Here is a 6106-nt window from a genome sequence, read left to right as displayed (position 1 = left end):
GGATGACTTGTGGGTATGGCTTGCATTTAGCCCCACCCCTTGGATACATTTGAGGGTGCGGCTTGCGTTTAGCCCCACCCCAGGATACATTTGAGGGTGTGGCTTGCATTTAGCCCCACCTCTCGGATACATTTGAGGGTGTGGCTTGTTTAGCCCCACCCCAGGATACATTTGAGGGTGTGGCTTGTTTAGCCCCACCCCTCGGATACATTTGAAGGTGTGGCTTGCATTTAGCCCAACCCATCGGTTACATTTGTGGGTGTGGCTTGTTTAGCCCCACCTCTCTGATACATTTATGGGTGTGGCTTGCATTTAGCCCCACCTCTCTGATATAGTTGTGGGTGTGGCTTGTGTTTAGCCCCGCCCCTCTGGCACATTTGTGGGTGTGGCTGAGAGGGTGCACTATTGTATCACTCAGCGGACTGTGGAAGGTAATTGTTGCTAATGTATATGAGGTCTCTGTATATGTCTGCTTAATGTTGGCACACCATAAAATGTGTGAGACGTTACTTGCATTTGTCTGTCTTTTTCTTTCTATTTTTTTTACTTTATCGATAAGAGTGAGCAAGTCATATTTATCTTTATAGTGTCTGGAAAGCGTTTTAAAGCGTTCCATGCATGTAAGAAAAATAAAAAAAGCTATATTTTCTTAATGCAAGGGTTTCACATGACCATTTTCGTGGGATTTACCCAAAAACAAAATTTTACAGTCAATTTTTTTTATTTATTTTTTTATCATTATTTATAGTCATACTGAACTGGTCAAAAACACTATAAAACCACTTCAACACTAGAATTTATTTATTTTTTACTTTGAAACAATTTTCACTCAACAAATAGTTACAAAGAAACATTGAATTAAACATGAAATTTTGAAGTAGAAAAACTGAAATAGTATTTTCCTGTAAAACACACACAATAATCTTTGTTTACAACTTCGAAAAACATTTTTATTACAGTGAAGCTTTTCCTAAATGGTTCCGCCCTTAAAGGATTTTGTCCTTTAAGGACACAAAGAAAATTAATTACTGAATTAATGAATTATTATTATTATTTAAAATAATTTTTATTTTCTTTGAAGTCAAACTCCCCAACAAAATCACCCAGATTGTTCTGGAATGATTCATTCTTTTCAAGCCATAGAGCTATTCAAGTCGTCATCTGAAAATACCTGTCTTTTTTTTTTTATATTGCAATATATATTGCACAAAAACAAATTATACTAATGTCAGTGTTTTTGTTAATATTGCTCAGCCCACATAAAAGCATTCAGAAGTATTGCTCACAATTCCCCGCTATAGTTGACGTGTTTGTGTGAGTGGGGAGTTTGTCTGGCGTTTCTCAGACGCTGACAGACACTCGGAGTGTGTGTACGTGAGACGCGAGCGATAAGAGGGTCTTTCCTGTGTGTGTAATCCATGTGCTGACATCAGCACTGAGACTCAGACTGCTGAGACTGACAATCACAGATCGGTTTATCAGCCCCCCTCTCTCTCTCTCTCTCTCTCTCTCTCTCTCTCTCTCTCTCTCTCTCTCTCTCTCTCTCTCTCTCTCTCTCTCTCTCCCCATCTCTCTCTCTCTCCCTCTCCCCATCTCTCTCTCTCTCTCTCCCTCTCTCACTCTCTCTCTCTCCCTCTCTCTCTCTCTCTCTCTCTCTCTCTCTCCCCATCTCTCTCTCTCTCCCTCTCCCCATCTCTCTCTCTCTCTCTCCCTCTCTCACTCTCTCTCTCTCTCCCTCTCTCTCTCTCTCTCTCTCTCTCTCTCTCTCTCTCCCCCATCTCTCTCTCTCTCTCTCTCTCTCTCTCTCCCCCCATCTCCCCCCCCCCCCCCCCCTCAATAGCAACAAACATGAAATGGAATGTTCCAGTCCTGTCTTCTGATTGGTTGATCCAGTGTTCCATTAACTGACACTACTAGATCCACTATTAAAAGACAACACCAATCAATACCTGTAACATTTTACAGTAAGGTTGCATTTCTTAACATTAGTAAAGATGAACAAAAACTGTAACAATTACAGTCAAAGCAGAATTTATTCAGACACCTTCAACATTTCTCTCATTATCACAGTTTATTCGCTATAGTTTAGAAAATGGTAATAAAATATGACAAATCAGTTGATATGTCACTGGTTTTGTCTGTCCTTCTGTTAGACTGTCTCACACATGAATTATGTTGAATATCTGTCAGCTGTTAAATTTAACTACACAATTAGATAATACCAGTTTAGCTCAACCAGTGACCAAGCAATGCTTCATTTTGTTCAGTCTGTGTGTAAAAAGAGCATTAGCAATTAAAGAAAACACACTTCAGCAAAACATGATCAGCTCAAAGTGTCAGAATAATTTCTGGTCCCAAATGTCACTGGTAGTCACTGTATGAAGAATATTTGGGTATAATATGTCACAGTTTACTTTATTTTGCTCTCCTCACTTACATAAATGAACTATAGTGTCCTGCACCCACTAATAAAAAATATCAAAAATTCTATCTGTATATTGCTCATTGTTAGTTAATGAATTAACTAATGGGACCTTATTGTTAGTGATGTAGTACTCGAGTCCGGTCTCGAGACCGATTTCTGCTTTCTCGGACTCGACTCGGACTTGTTCCTTCAAAGACTCGGTCTTGACTCGGACTCGGCATAGGCGGTCTCGTCCCCATCACTAGTCCACTAGAATACATACCACTAGAAAATTTTAATTTGCTCTGCATGTCCTAACTATGATTAAAAAAGTCAGGGTGGGCTTAACATGTTGATGACAGAGCAGCACTGTTGAAGCAGTTTATAAAAATAGGCAGAAGATGATGCATGTGGTAGGGATTTTTTTAATGATAGTAAAAGCATAGTCCATATTAAGACGTTAAGACTGCTCCTCTAAACAATTCCCAATCTAGTTAATAGTCTGTAGGCCTAACTGTTGATTATTAACTGGGGTGATATTAAATCATGAATATGAAAACTGACATGTTTTTATTGTCTTGATCTCGACTCCTAAAGACTCAGTCTCGACTCGGACTTGCTTCCTCAAAGACTCGGTCTCGACTCGGACTCGACTGTATTTGAAAACCAACGGACTCGGTCTCGACTCGGACTCGACCATTCAAAGACTCGGTCTCGACTCGGACTCGACCATTCAAAGACTCGGTCTCGACTCGGACTCGACCATTCAAAGACTCGGACTCGACTCGGACTTGTTCCTTCAAAGACTCGGTCTTGACTCGGACTCGGCATAGGCGGTCTCGTCCCCATCACTAGTCCACTAGAATACATACCACTAGAAAATTTTAATTTGCTCTGCATGTCCTAACTATGATTAAAAAAGTCAGGGTGGGCTTAACATGTTGATGACAGAGCAGCACTGTTGAAGCAGTTTAGAAAAATAGGCAGAAGATGATGCATGTGGTAGGGATTTTTTTAATGATAGTAAAAGCATAGTCCATATTAAGACGTTAAGACTGCTCCTCTAAACAATTCCCAATCTAGTTAATAGTCTGTAGGCCTAACTGTTGATTATTAACTGGGGTGATATTAAATCATGAATATGAAAACTGACATGTTTTTATTGTCTTGATCTCGACTCCTAAAGACTCAGTCTCGACTCGGACTTGCTTCCTCAAAGACTCGGTCTCGACTCGGACTCGACTGTATTTGAAAACCAACGGACTCGGTCTCGACTCGGACTCGACCATTCAAAGACTCGGTCTCGACTCGGACTCGACCATTCAAAGACTCGGTCTCGACTCGGACTCGACCATTCAAAGACTCGGTCTCGACTCGGACTCGACCCTTCAAAGACTCGGTCTCGACTCGGACTCGACCCTTCAAAGACTCGGTCTCGACTCGGACTCGACCCTTCAAAGACTCGGTCTCGACTCGGACTCGACCATTCAAAGACTCGGTCTCGACTCGGACTCGACCATTCAAAGACTCGGTCTCGACTCGGACTCGACCATTCAAAGACTCGGTCTCGACTCGGACTCGACCCTTCAAAGACTCGGTCTCGACTCGGACTCGACCCTTCAAAGACTCGGTCTTGACTCGGACTCGACCATTCAAAGACTCGGTCTTGACTCGGACTCGGCATAGGCGGTCTCGTCCCCATCACTACTTATTGTAAAGTGTTTTTGACATATTAAAGGTTTGTGTTGTTTGCAGGCGAGATAATTTTGGTTTCACCCAAATATTAATCATATGGACTAGTTTTATAATGATTGTGATTTTAACAGTAAAAGACCGTAAAAATGCTACAGTGAAAAACTGCTAATTGGTTAACAGAAAGTTTACGTAATATATACGGTAAATAACCGTGATAGATCTAATGGTACATTTAATGTAATTTTACTGTAAAATACCGTTAAACAGTTTTTGGATGTGAAAACGAACAAGTCATTGTATAATTTACAGTGAAAAACCGTAAATTGACATTTCCACAATTGCCTGCGTGACGCTTCACATTTGATGTATTTTTGTTGAAATAACTGCGTTTCGTCATAGTTTTTTCTAATCAGTTATGCACACTAGGGTTTTATGTTACATTTAATGTTGTTAAAATAATGTTTATTGTATTTTTAAAATGTCATGTATGTTACCATGATGGTGTTTAGTGTTTGTGTGAATGACACTGTGCAGCTTCTATATATGTTAGTATTAACTTTCTTGTGGAAGAACTGCTTTGATTGATCATGTGACTCTCATCACTGCTGTGATTGGTGGTTGTCAGTGTATTACAATAGTACAAAACAGATATTAGTACTTCAATAGGTCGGTAAATTAACATTATATCAGATAATGAAATACGGTTTATTACTGTAAATTTTAAGTTTAGTCTGTAACCACAACTGCCAGTTTTTATACAGTAAATTTCTGGTAACCACAACTGCCAGTTTTTTACGATAAATTTCTGGTAACCACAGCTGCCAGTTTTTTACGATAAATTTCTGGTAACCACAGCTGCCAGTTTTTATACGGTAAATTTCTGGTAACCACAACTGCCAGTTTTTATACGGTAAATTTCTGGTAACCACAGCTGGCAGTTTTTTACGGTAAATTTCTGGTAACCACAGCAGCCAGTTTTTATACAGTAAATTTCTGGTAACCACTACTGCCAGTTTTTTACGGTAAATTTCTGGTAACCACAACTGCCAGTTTTTATACAGTAAATTTCTGGTAACCACAGCTGCCAGTTTTTATACAGTAAATTTCTGGTAACCACAGCTGCCAGTTTTTATACGGTAAATTTCTGGTAACCACAACTGCCAGTTTTTTACGATAAATTTCTGGTAACCACAGCTGCCAGTTTTTTACGATAAATTTCTGGTAACCACAGCTGCCAGTTTTTATACGGTAAATTTCTGGTAACCACAACTGCCAGTTTTTTACGATAAATTTCTGGTAACCACAGCTGCCAGTTTTTTACGGTAAATTTCTGGTAACCACAACTGCCAGTTTTTATACAGTAAATTTCTGGTAACCACAACTGCCAGTTTTTATACAGTAAATTTCTGGTAACCACAGCTGCCAGTTTTTATACGGTAAATTTCTGGTAACCACAACTGCCAGTTTTTTACGATAAATTTCTGGTAACCACAGCTGCCAGTTTTTTACGATAAATTTCTGGTAACCACAGCTGCCAGTTTTTATATGGTAAATTTCTGGTAACCACAACTGCCAGTTTTTATACGGTAAATTTCTGGTAACCACAGCTGGCAGTTTTTTACGGTAAATTTCTGGTAACCACAGCAGCCAGTTTTTATACAGTAAATTTCTGGTAACCACTACTGCCAGTTTTTTACGGTAAATTTCTGGTAACCACAACTGCCAGTTTTTATACAGTAAATTTCTGGAAACCACAGCTGCCAGTTTTTTACGGTAAATGTCACGGATTTGTTTTTACAGTGTGCATTGAGAAACACACAGTTCGACTCTTTTTTGTTTAGATATTCCTCACTGACCCTTCAGTCCTCAGATCCCTGTAATCTGTCATTTTCTGTGTTTTTCTGAAAGCGTTTCCTTGTTATTGTCACGGGTGTGTGATATAACAATGATTTCCGAGTGATACACATTTGATTGGATTAGTTGTGCATCTTCATTACTTCTGCACGC

The 6106-nt window shown here is 39.6% G+C and overlaps 1 protein-coding gene across 4 annotated transcripts in view; it reads left to right on the top strand.

Annotated features, from left to right (window-relative positions):
* atg16l1 (ATG16 autophagy related 16-like 1) overlaps positions 1 to 509 on the top strand; it is a 25157-nt gene extending 24648 nt beyond the window's left edge. For all 4 annotated transcript variants that reach the window (XM_084125711.1, XM_084125713.1, XM_084125712.1 and 1 more), the window contains one exon: positions 1 to 509. This exon is cut by the window's left edge and continues 1781 nt beyond it. The gene's annotated coding sequence lies outside the window, so the exon portion shown is untranslated.
* Positions 510 to 6106: the final 5597 nt, after the last annotated feature.

Source organism: Abramis brama, assembly GCF_963993115.1.
Source record: "Abramis brama genome assembly, chromosome: 10".
NCBI classification, from domain to species: Eukaryota; Metazoa; Chordata; class Actinopteri; order Cypriniformes; family Leuciscidae; genus Abramis; species Abramis brama.
This window is presented reverse-complemented; position numbering and strand designations above follow the sequence as displayed.